The sequence below is a fragment of the Schistocerca piceifrons genome, chromosome 5, assembly GCF_021461385.2.
Source record: "Schistocerca piceifrons isolate TAMUIC-IGC-003096 chromosome 5, iqSchPice1.1, whole genome shotgun sequence".
In the NCBI taxonomy this organism is placed as follows: Eukaryota; Metazoa; Arthropoda; class Insecta; order Orthoptera; family Acrididae; genus Schistocerca; species Schistocerca piceifrons.
The window spans coordinates 34,986,724-35,000,032 of record NC_060142.1 but is presented as its reverse complement, the minus strand read 5'-3'; positions in this window follow the sequence as shown (position 1 = coordinate 35,000,032).

Sequence of the window (13,309 nt, the reverse complement as noted above, 5' to 3'; positions counted from 1 at the left end):
GGGTTTGAACCGTCGTCCTCCCGAATGCGAGTCCAATGAGCTAGCTAGCCACTGCTCAACCTCGCTCTGGGTAGCTTTGTTGCCGCACGTAAACGTTAACAGTGCCAGCGCCAGCTGAATGTTCTGTGTGTCTGTGCGATATCACGTATTCACATGTTGTTTCGGTCTTCTGTGGGAACGTTTATGGATGTGTGTTTTATATTGAGCGAAGGGCAGCAGCAAGGGCCTACGTGTAATGTTACTCCGGCAAGATTGGGTAAAAGGCGTACCGAATCTAACGAAGGTTTTTTTACTGATCTGGCCAACACTGAAGAAGTAAGGAATAGTATAATTTTGTACAAATTCATAAAATGACAGCAAAACTTCGTGGCATTTTTCGAATCGACTGATTCTCATTAACAGTGCAGTAACATCGGCAGAATACTTAGATGTGAGCAGGTGTTTTGGTTCTCCAAGAAAGGGATATAACTGGAAACGGAAATTACGGTATTTAACGATTTTGACAAAAAGTTAGTGCGCAGAGCCGTACTTCACTACTACGACAGAGGAGAGCATTCGACGGCTAGAAAAATACAGAGTGATCTCCATGAAAAAATTAATTAGTTTGCCCCAGAGACCTCCGTTCTTAGTCTTCCCCGTTCACTTTGTTTCTGATTCAGGAACTATAATACTGGACAAAAATGTTTAATGGAATACAGAGATACTCCTGCAGCAAGAACGAAGTTTTATATAAAATGCACTTACTGCGTGCCGAAGAGAATAGTATTGTAGTATATTTTGATAAAACTTGGGTTTCACAAAAACACACCCAAAAATATATTTCGCTCGACTTCAACGGAAACATTGGCCTGAAAGTACCTACAGTTAGTTTCGTATAGCGTATATCGGCGATTTGGGGGGTTGGTGCAATCACGAAGGGTCCTTAAAAACTGCAGATAAAAATTTTTTCTGGAAGCTGGGAATATTCTCTGTCGTATGGAGACGAACAATCCGAATTAAAATCATGGCAATCTCATATAAGTAATCGTGCGCTATCGCCCACGGATTCTGTCATAAGTAATATGCGTTCTACATGACACGATACAATAATGTCTCAGATCTTACCCCAATTAAATTCATAGTTTTCTTAACAACTTTCTCAGTGGAAGTTTCTACAAGGTCCAGCAGAACTTGTATTCATCAGCGACGACATTTTTCATTACACGGGCGGAACAGTTTCCCACCTCTTATGGTATTCTATTTTTGGTGGTGAATAACTGTTTTAAATGTTGCTTGCCCTAACCTCATTCTCTGGATGTAAACGTCCAACAGTACACGTTTTTTTAGAAACTCCGTCTCTTATTTCTTCTCTTCTTAAATATTCCCTTTGGTGGAGTCACATTAAAGAGAGAAACACAACTCAAAGAGCAACATGTCCAAATATACATAGCGAAGGTGCAATGCTCCTTACAAAATGTGGATGATACCATGTGTTATGCCACAAGCAGGAAGTGATACCACAACAAACAGTGTTACCGACCTACGCTGCTGGATGTTTACTCTAACAAAATATCAATCACCGCCTGCTAGAGCAAACAGTTTGTTAACTGTTGTTGTTGTTGTGGTCTTCAGTCCTGAGACTGGTTTGATGCAGCTCTCCATGCTAGACTATCCTGTGCAAGCCTCTTCATCTCCCAGTACCTACTGCAGCCTACATCCTTCTGAATCTGCTTAGTGTATTCATCTCTCTGTCTCCCTCTACGATTTTCACCCTCCACGCTGCCCTCCAGCACTAAATTGGTGATCCCTTGATGCCTCAGAACATGTCCTACCAACCGATCCCTTCTTCTAGTCAAGTTGTGCCACAAACTCCTCCACAAACTCCTCTTCTCCCCAATTCTATTCAATACCTCCTCATTGCTAACTATGTTGCATTAACTGAAAAAATGTCATGGAACCTGTAGAAATTACTTGTGCAGTAAATTATTTCAAAATAAATTAAAAATCTTTACAGTGATCCGAAATCAATGAAACATGCATCAACTTAAAGAGAAAACCCCAAACAATTCTCAGTGAAAATAAAAATCGACATTTTATCCCCACACCACCTTTTGTAGTCCTCTTAAATCCTGTGAGTCTGGCGACCAGGGAAACACAGTAACCTGAGCCTGCTGCACCTGCTGCAAGCTGTGTGACGCGTTGCGTTGTCCTGCGGGCAGACAACGTCGTGCCGAGAAAAAACAAACTGCGAGTAGGGGTGGACATTGTCACGAAGGATAGATGGATAATTGTGTTGGTCCTCGTGCCTTCTAGAATGACAAGATCGCACGTGGGATGCCACAAAAAAGTTCCCCATATCATAACGCTCCCTCCACCGCCCTCGACCGTTTGCTTTGAGACGTTCCACGCCGTACACGGCCGTCAGTCCGACGGAGTATGAAACGTGACTCATCTTAAAATCCCAGCTGTCGCCACTCAGTGGACGCCTAATTGAGGTGTTGGCGCCCAAATTCCAGTATTTGTCAGACGCCTTTTGCGGAGGCCCATACACAGCAAAGTTCGCTGAACGAACGTGGAGGAAACAGTATCGGTAGACCCTTGACTCTTGTGAGCAGTCAATTGCTCAAACGTCGCACGTCTACTCGCCCGTACGCATCCCCGCAACCATTGTTTACCCCTGTGATGTACGGCCCGTGGTGCATCACAGTTAGCTCGGCGCCGGTTTTGGATAGCTCCATTTGGCCATGCACTTCAACCGCGGCATCACGCCGATTACAAACTTAGCCGTATCGGAAAGCTTCCATCTTTTGCCGAAAGCCAGTGATCAGGCTTTCTTGGACGTTAGATAAATCGCTTCGTTTTCGCACTATTTTCCTCGTCCAATCGACACGCTTTATATATCTTCCACTGCTTGTGATGTGATGCCGTCTGCCGGCTTTGAATATAGGCAGTACTCATAGTAACGTGATTGGGCCGTAGACACAGAAGTGATAACAGCCATGGGATACCTCGTAATATCGTATCGGTTCTCCTTTTGCCCGGCGTACTGCAGCAGCTCGACGTAATATGGACTCAACAAGTCGTTGGATGTCTCATGTAGAAATAATGAGCCATGCTGCCTGTGGTATCGGCGTATTAAAGTTATTAGGTTGGCACTACGACAGACACCGGCGACAGCGCCCTCTGGTCGGTGCTGTGCATATCTACGAGCTCCGCTCCGGATTCAGCCCATTTCATCAAGAGCAGATTGCCGGGACACTTCGCTTCAGCTTCGCACCTACGTACTAAGTTATGTATGCCTGAAAATATTCATGCACCAGTAAACCACATTTACTCACTCGCAGTACCGCCGTGTTTCACCTCACCTGCTCCTACTCGCGTCCTTCATTGGGCCAACCTTTCAATTTTTCGGAGCAGACCCACGCCCCGCCTTCCAGACGGGATACGAAACTGCCTCTATAGCCGTCCATAACTGCGAAACTGTTGCTTCTACAGGGTGTTGGTACGGTCTGACCTCTCGATTGCATGCCATCGATAGGATTCACGTCGGCCGCTCTGGGTGGCCAAATCATTTGCTCGAATTGTCCAGAATGTTCTTCAATCTAATTGTGATCAGTTGTAGCCCGGTGACATGACTTTGTTCTTTGGGAACATGAAGTCCATGAATGGCTACAAATGGTCTCCAACTAGACGAACATAACCATTTCCAGAACGAAAATTTCACTCTACAGCGGAGTGTGCGCTGATATGAAACTTCCTGGCAGATTAAAACTGTGTGCCGGACCGAGACTCGAACTCGGGACCTTTGCTTTCCGCGGGCAAGTGCTCTACCAAGACGAGGTACTGGAGGAATTAAAGCTCTGAGGACAGGGCGTGAGTCGTGCTTGGGTAGCTCAGTTGGTAGAGCACTTACCCGCGGAAGGCAAAGGTCCCGAGTTGGAGTCTCGGTCCGGCACACAGTTTTAATCTGCCAGGAAGTTTCATAACCATTTCCAGTCAATGATTGATTCATTTGGACCAGAGGACCCATTCCATTCCATATAAACTCAGCCCACATCATTATGGAGCCACCATCAGCTTGTACAATGCCTTTTGGCTACTTGGGTCCACGGCTTTGTGGGATCTCCGCCGCGTTGGAACGCTATCACCAGCACTTACAAACTGAAATGGGGACTCGTGTGACAGGGCCACGGTTTTCCAGTCATCAAGGGTCAACCGATATGGTCACGAGCTCAGGAGATGTCGCGCTGTTAGCAAAGACACTGGCGACGGCTGTCTGCTGCCATAGCCCATTAAGGGGACATTGTATGTTGTAACCCATTATCTTGGAAACTTTTTAAGACACCAACTTACAATTTTCCATAGTTATCGAATGCACCTTTCTAGATACACTGAACTAGAATTATTACAAAAATTGTAGTGTGGGGCATTTTATCTTCTTTCGCAAACACTCAATTTTTTGACTGAATTTTGTACATAAATGAACATAAAAACAGAACAACTCAGCATATTTTAATTTATTTAGTTCCATATGTGTTGAATGTCACACTTGGCTTGCTGTGAAAATTTAATCTCTCTATTATCAGTGCATTTTTAGAAAACGGGTGATTTATCGCAAAAATGTAGTTCAGAGATATTGAGGTTTAAAACTTTTTTTATTACAAACTCTTATACAGACTTACATTTCTGCGTCTTATGCACGAGAATTGCCCTGGCCCATAACCTGTGTCTTCTTCAGCGTCACAACAGCCCATTGCTTGCCTCCTCGTTTTCTTTCTTGCTTCTTTTGTCATTTGCTGAGCAGCTAACTCTGCTTCACGTACACGAAGCTCATCCAGTTCCCGCAGCCTTTTAGCTGGGTTCTGGCCAAATCTTACCCCTAACTTCTACAGAACCTTAAGTCTTTCATAGTTCCCACCATTAAAAGTAATTACAGCATCAGACACTGCTAACTTTAGAGTCAGAAGGCCAACAAATACATTTTTAGGCGCATGGTACCACACAACATTATTGAAGGACTCATTCACATTCTGAGTCTTCCTATGTAAACACTTCTTTAGTAGCTCAGGATTTTTCAAATTTCTGTAAATAGGTTTGATAGCCCCCAATAACGCCAAAGAAAGAGAATGTTTACGTGTAAATTCATGCAGCGTGCCAGAAAATTCAGCTTGCCTATATTTACACCAAGTGTTTGGTGGAAGTGGACACAAAGCATGAGATGGCTTTTCAACGGTTGATATTTGATGAAAGAAAGTGCTCCACACAGTTCGTTTCATCTTCTCTAAATTGCCACAGTTATCTCTAATGGCCTTCCCATAATATTCCTGTAATTCATCAATTACTTTGTCCGTTAGTCTTCCAGCACATTTTATTGTCTTGCCATCAGACAGCATCAGAAACAAAGGACTGATTTGCTTATTCGTAATGCCAACTTCTGAGACGTAGCAGTAGGCACAAAACAAAGCAATTCACAGCCTCCTAGACTGCGTAGATTCCAAGATGACTACTCAGTATATGAGTAGCCGCGAAATTTGACAGTCACACGTCAACATTCGAAATATTATTCGAAGGTCTTACAATTGTCTGATTTCAATGTGTTATACACCAAAATGTTCAGAAAATTCCAAAGTACATTATGGAGCAGAAAACAGAAAATGACAAATTTCAACAAATTTCACATACAATGTCCCCTTAACGGCAAATTTCGCAGAACTGTCCTAACGGATACGCTCGTCTCCTGTCTCACATTGATTTCTGCGATTACGTCACGAAATGTTGTTTGTTTGTTAGCACTGACAACTCTACGCAAACGCCTCCTCTCTCGGACGTTAAGTGAAGGCCCTCAGCCATTGCGTTTCCCTGGTGAGCGGCAATGCCTGAAAGTTGGTATTCTCGGCACACTCTTGACGCCATGGATCTCGGTATATTGAATTCCCTAACGATTTCCGAGATGGAATGTCCCACGCGTCTAGCAGCGACTACCACTGCGCGTTCAAAGTCTGTTAACTCCTGTCGTGTGGTCATAACAACGTCAGAAGCCTCCAGTACGAAAGGACTCCGCCAATGACTGTATGTGCGATAATACAGCAATCTGTATGTGTGGATGCCGCTATCCCACGACCTTTGCAACCACAGACTCTTCAAGCTGTTACTTTTGGTCAAAACACGTATACCAGAAGCTACTGTATGGGGCAGCTGAATGGTTCAAATGGCGCTGAGCACTATGGGACTCAACTGCTGTGGTCATTAGCCCCCTAGAACTTAGAACTACTTAAACCTAACTAACCTAAGGACATCACACACACCCATGCCCGAGGCAGGATTCGAACCTGCGACCGTAGCAGCAGCGCGGCTCCGGACTGGAGCGCCTAGAACCGCACGGCCACTGCGGCCGGCTTGGGGCAGCTGAGATGGTGGACGCCGGCTTAAAGTTTGTGACGTCATCATGACACCCCATATTATGTGGCCATAAGGGTGTCTATAATCTTTGAAAAAACGAATGAACTGACTGTCATTATGAACGGTCATTCTTTATTCTGAACTTGTACACGGTCTTTTTAAGCTAGATGGGGCGAATGAAGTAGTTCGGTATTTGATGGCCACTGTAAATCTTTTGGAATTATTTGTAGGCTATTTATACAAGAAAAGTCAGAAATATAAGAAAACTAGAAATGGTTATAAGCTGCTTCCGTCCTACATAAATCGTATAAGTAGGTGAGTCAGTTCTAGATGGCTGCATCTAAGGTTTCAGTCAGTTAAGGAGCTGAAGAAAACCAGAATAATATTTAATCTTCGCTGAAATTTTGAAATCCGGTGGAAATTTTACACTCTGCCCCACTTCCCTCAGTCGCATTGATTAATAGCGCATGTATAATGAATGACTTGGACGTTTACTGTAGCCGGCCTCCGGTGGCCGAGCGGTTCTAGGCGCTTCAGTCTGGAACCGCGCGACCGCTAAGGTCTCAGGTTCGAATCCTGCCTCGGGCATGGTTGTGTGTGATGTCCTTAGGTTAGTTAGGTTTAAGTAGTACTAAGTTGTAGGGGACTGATGACCTGAGATGTTAAGTCCCATAGTGCTCAGAGCCATTTGAACAATTTTTTTTTTTTTTTGACCTTTACTGTCTCAACTTGAACCGCTAAAACAGAGTGACAATTATTTTGTAAAACGGATAGTGTCTGTTCTACGGCCGATAAATGTCATTTATGTGTAACATGCTATATCTGTGTACAGTCCATGTTTAAAAGTTAAGGTATTTAAGGATTAAAAAGCAGAAGTCGCTGAAAAAACGATACTGTATATAAGAGACAATTATGACCAGCAGATTTACAAGTGGCACAAATTGGATATCATTTGCCAAAAAAACTAAAGCTTTGTTTCTAACAATGTTCGGGTTGAGCACAAAATGTTTCCGTGATTGTTTCTCAGGATGTATGCTAGAAACAAATATCAAATTGGTTGCAAACGGTAGCTTATCCTTAAGGCTTTCTATGGATGCACCTCCACAGATCCTTCGTTTGTTGCGCCTTAGAGTGAGGTAAAGGCAGACTGACAGATTTGAATGTCATGCGTCATGACATTCGACCACCAAGGTCGACGAAAAGTAAATGATTAATTTATTAGGTTATGAAGAAGGGAAACATGGGTTAAGAGGGAGGAAGAAAGAGAAAAGAGAGATAGAGAGAGAGAGAGAGAGAGAGACAGAAGTATTCAATGTAAGTTTTTGAAAACAGCCGCCAACCAAACCTTAGTTTGAACAGTCTTTCCCCGTGGAAACAATGCCTGCTCTTGCTATTGAATGTGTTTATGACTTTATATTGTCCAGGTAATTTTGTTCTGTATAAGCATATCACTGGTAGTTATTGGCTAAGACATGAACACATAAGTTGTCGAATAATTATATTACTCACGTTCATCGCCACCGTGAAATATGTCAGACAGGAAGTGATACGTAAAAACGTTCTCTGCCCTGCTACGAAGGTGATGTAGGTATTCTAAACATAATGTTGCTAGAGGTTCTTGTGATCCATTCTAATGCTAGAGCAAGTTGTGATCCATACTAGTGCAAGGGCAAAGAGGCACACAGTCCTTCTCCGGCAGAAATTACAAGCGAAGAGCTGTTTCATTGGAAGGTCCCCGTGCATTCATTTTATGAAGGCAGCTGCACCTGGTAAACGTACGCGGTGCGGTGAAAACTCTACTGTTCAACTAAAAAACCGGTCTTTCTGTGTACTGTCTCCCACTGCAGATCAAATTTCACTACATAAACATACCTCCTTCCATTTTTTACCGGCTGTTGTCACTCGAAGGTGCGTCTAACTGGACCTTTTTTAACGGCCCGTCGACAATCAGTAGCCCCTGAGCACCTTTATGCGTGCTCTATTAACGCTGTGGGGAGCTCGATTATGTACTGACCGACAGGGACATTTGTCCGGCGAGAGCGCAAATGCTTCAGTACGGCCGTAATTACCGCCAGAGACGAAGACGCCGAGCGGCCGGCGGCCGGAGCGAGACGGAACGAAGTGGACAGCGGTAAAACAGCCCGCGTGTCCGATGTAAAATGACCCAGGTCTCGGCGGAACGCGAAAAGGGGAGCGCGTGGGGGCGGCAGGGGCGGGCCACGCACACGTGGACAGCGCACGCACAAAGGCGGCGCCTGTTATCGGGTTACTCACCATTCATTAGTGGAGGAAGAGCACAGTAGAACAATGTGTGCTGTCACTGCCACTGCCATCGCGCCCACAAAGAAGCGAGCGGCGGCGGAGGCGGGCAAGGAGGAAGAGAGCAGGCAGCGAGCGAACCAGCCAGCCGGCGAGCGAGCCAGCAATTACGCAGCGCGAGCAAATAAACAGCGCGGCGGCCAGATAGCCGAGCCGGGCCGGCCGCGGCGCCTGTGCCGACGCTGCCCGCATCGCGCCGCCGCCGACGCAGCAGCAGCAGCACAAAGCGTCGCGACCGGAGTCTGGGGGCGGCGCCGGCGTCTGGTCGCCCAGGTGGCTCCTCCTACGGCAGATGTGCGACGCGGGAGGCCGAGCACATCCCTAACTGCCTATGCGGAGACAAGGAAGAGCGATGAAGCCTTGAAAAGGTGTCGTCAGGGGTTGATTTGCGCAGCTACCTTCACGATCGCTACAGTTGAGCCTCAACTACGAGAAGCAGGAGGATGTCTACATCTACAGCGAGTTTGGAAATTCCCGTTACAAACTTGTAAGACTTATAGAGGAGAGCCGGCTGGAGTGGCCGTGGTTCTAGGCGCTACAGTCTGAAACCGAGCGATCGCTACCGTTGCAGGTTCGAATCCTGCCTCGGACGTGGATGTGTGTGATGTCCTTAGGATAGTTAGGTTTAATTAGTTCTAAGTTCTAGGCCACTGATAGAAGTCACATAGTGCTCAGAGCCATTTGAGCCATTATAGAGGAGAGTGGATATATAATATTTAGAATGGGAATCCATGTCGCAAAATGTCATCCATCGACGCTATATAGCCTCAAAGTTATAGGGACCGCTGGCTTGAAACCGGATGTTTCCGTAATAGCGTGCAAAAATTTAGAAGACCTAGACGATTCTCCACTGAAAAATTTGAGATATGGAACCTGGGGTCAGAGAAGCCAGCTTGAGGAAATGTTGTTGTGGTCTTCAGTCCAGAGACTGGTTTGATGCAGCTCTCCATGCTACTCTATCCTGTGCAAGCTTCTTCATCTCCCAGTACCTACTGCAACCTACATCCTTCTCTACCTGCTTAGTGTATTCATCTATTAGTCTCCCTCTACAATTTTTACCCTCCACTCTGCCCTCCAATGCCAAATTTGTGATCCCTTGATGCCTCAGAACATGTCCTATCAACCGGTCCCTTCTTCTTGTCAAGTTGTGCCACAAACGCCTCTCCAATTCTATTCAGTTCCAGTCAACATTGTCAAAAGCTTTCTCTAAGTCTACAAATGCTAGAAACGTAGGTTTGCCTTTGCTTGGTCTTTCTTCTAAGTTAAGTCGTATGGTCAGTATTGCCTCACGTGTTTCAATATTTCTATGCAATCCAAACTGATCTTCCCCGAGGTCGGCTTCTACCAGTTTTTCCATTCGTCTGTAAAGAATTCGTGTCAGTATTTTGCAACTGTGACTTTGAGAGTTCGGTAATTTTCACATCTGTCAACACCTGCTTTCTTTGGGATGGGAATTATTATATTCTTCTTGGAATCTGAGGGTATTTCGCCTGTCTCATACACCTTGCTCACCAGATGGTAGAGTTTTGTCATGACTGGCTCTCCCATGGCCATCAGTAGTTCTAATGGAATGTTGTCTACTCCCTTGGCCTTGTTTCGACTCAGGTCTTTCAGTGCTCTGTCAAACTCTTCACCCAGTATCGTATCTCCCATTTATCTTCATCTACATCCTCTTCCATTTCCATAACATTGTCCTCAAGTACATCGCCCTTGTATAGACCCTCTATATACTCTTCCACCTTTCTGCTTTCCCTTCTTTGCTTAGAACTGGGTTTCCATCTGAGCTCTTGATATTCATACAAGAGGTTCTCTTCTCTGCAAAGGTCTCTTTAATATTCCTGTAGGCAGTATAGATCTTACCCCTAGTGAGATAAGCCTCTACATCCTTACATTTGTCCTCTAGTCATCCCTGCTTACCCATTTTGCACTTCCTGTCGATCTCATTTTTGAGACGTTTGTATTCCTTTTTGCCTGCTTCATTTACTGGATTTTTATATTTTCTCCTTTCATCAATTAAATTCAATATTTCTTCTGTTACCCTAGGATTTCTACTAACCCTCTTCTTTCTACCTACTTGATCCTCTGCTGCCTTCACTACTTCATCCCTCAAAGCTACCCATTCTTCTTCTAGTGTACTTCTTTCCCCCATTTCTGTCAATTGTTCCCTTATGCTCTCCCTGAAACTTTGTACAACCTCTGGTTTAGTTAGGTTATCCAGGTCCCATATCCTTAAATTGCCACCTTTTTGCAGTTTCTTCAGTTTTAATCTACAGTTCATAACCAATAGATTGTGGTCAGAGTCCACATCTGCCCATGGAAATGTTTTTTTAAAACCTGGTTCGTAAATCTCTGTCTTACCATTATATAATCTGATACCTTCTAGTATCTCTAGGATTCTTCCATGTATACAACCTTCTTCTATGATTCTTGAACCAAGTGTTATCTATGATTAAGTTATGCTCTGTGCAAAATTCTACCTGGCGGCTTCCTCTTTCATTTCTTCCCCCCAATCCAAATTCACCTACTATGTTTCCTTCTCTCCCTTTTCCTACTCTCAAGTTCCAGTCACCCATGACTATTAAATTTTCGTCTCCCTTCACTACCTGAATAATTTCATTTATCTCATCATTTCATCAATTCCTTCATCATCTGCAGAGCTAGTTGTCATATAAACTTGTATTACTGTAGTAGGCGTGGGCTTCGTGTCTATCTTGGCCATAATAATGCGTTCACTATGCTGTTTCTATGCTGTTTGTAGTAGCTTACCCGCACTCGTATTTTTTTTATTCATTATTAAACCTGCTCCTGCATTACCCCTATTTGATTTTGTATTTATAACTGTGTATTCACCTGACCAAAAGTGTTGTTCCTCCTGCCACCGAACTTCACTAATTGGCACTATATCTAATTTTAACCTATCAATTTCTCTTTTTAAATTTTCTAACCTACCTGCCCGATTAAGGGATCTGACATTCCACGCTCCGATCCGTAGAACGCCAGTTTTCTTTCTCCTGATTACGACGTCCTCTTTAGTAGTCGCCGCCCGGTGATCCGAATGGGGGACTATTTTACCTCCGGAATATTGTACCCAAGAGGACGCCATCATCAGATAAACATACAGTAAAGCTGCATTACCTCGGGAAAAATTATGGCTGTAGTTTCCCCTTGCTTTCAGCCGTAAGTAGTACCAGCACAGCAAGGCCGTTTTGGTTAGTGTTACAAGGCCAGATCAGTCAATCATCCAGACTGTTGCTCCTGCAACTACTGAAAAGGCTGCTGCCTCTCTTCAGGAACCACACGTTTGTCTGGTCTCTCAACACATACCCCTCCGTTGTGGTTGCACCTACGGTACGGCCATCTGTATCGCTGAGGCACGCAAGCCTTCCCACCAACGGAAAGGTCCATGGTTCATGGGGGGATAATAGGAATAAAATCACATTACTGTTTAGTTATTATTCACATTAGTTATAGTTAGCTGCAAATACTATCACTGATACAATGAACATACCATTTGTACTGTGCCTTACAAAATGTGCTGAATGTGACGAGCGTCAGCCTCAATGCAAGCACAACATTGGCGAAGAAGGTTCTGACTCATCCTGACAAATATCCCTGGCGTATTTCGATTCACATCGCAGGCACCTACAATTCAGGCAACTAATTTCATCTTCGTATCCACTGGAATCTCATACACAAGTGACGTTAAATATCCCCACAGAAAATAATCAAGGAGATTCGCGGCAGGTGACCTCACAGGGAGTGGAATAGGACCTCTCCTTGCAATACAGCAACCAGGAAATACTTCCCAGTAATCAGGCACGTTTTCCTCGCTTCTTTGCAGGCAATAAAGAATGTACATGTAAATAAACATCACAGTACGTGCAAAGTTGTACGCACGTTTGCTATAAGTGATCTGAAAAACGGTAATGCTAGTCGAAGCGACAGACAAGTTTACTTCTATATCTCCTTAAGCTGGCTTCTGCGATCCCAGGTTCTCTACCACAGCTTGTTCAGTGGAGCATCCTCTATGTGCTGTTATATTTTTGCACACTCTTACGGAAACATCCTGTATGCAGGGTGATTCCGCGATGATGCTACAAGCTTTCATGGATGATGGCGAAGCATAAATGTGTCAGAGGTAAGGGTGCCATACCGAAAACGAACGAATCAGAATTAAAAAGCGAACACCATTCTGATAGTGGAATACACGTACTGGTGCTGTTCTGCTAGGATTGTAGAGTAGGTTACTTTCAGGGGTGGTAGTATGGACCAAAAGAAGGAAGAAATATCCAGTAAACATGGGCTCTGAAATGCATACATCAACCGCTATGAGCTCTTTTTCAATAGAGAAGATGCGTTTCGCAGTAGCATAGATGAACAAGTGGTCATACCTGCTAAGGTACATATTTTAGAGCCGATATTTACTGGACTTTTTTTCCTCTTTTCGTCAGTACTACGACCTCTGAAAATTGTCTACCCTACAGTTATAGCAACAACAGTACCAGTATACGTATTTCACTGTCAGAGTTATCAGAACGGTATTCGCTTATAACTTTCGACTTGTTCTTTTCCGGTACAAGGACATTTACTTCGAATTCACACATTTATCCTT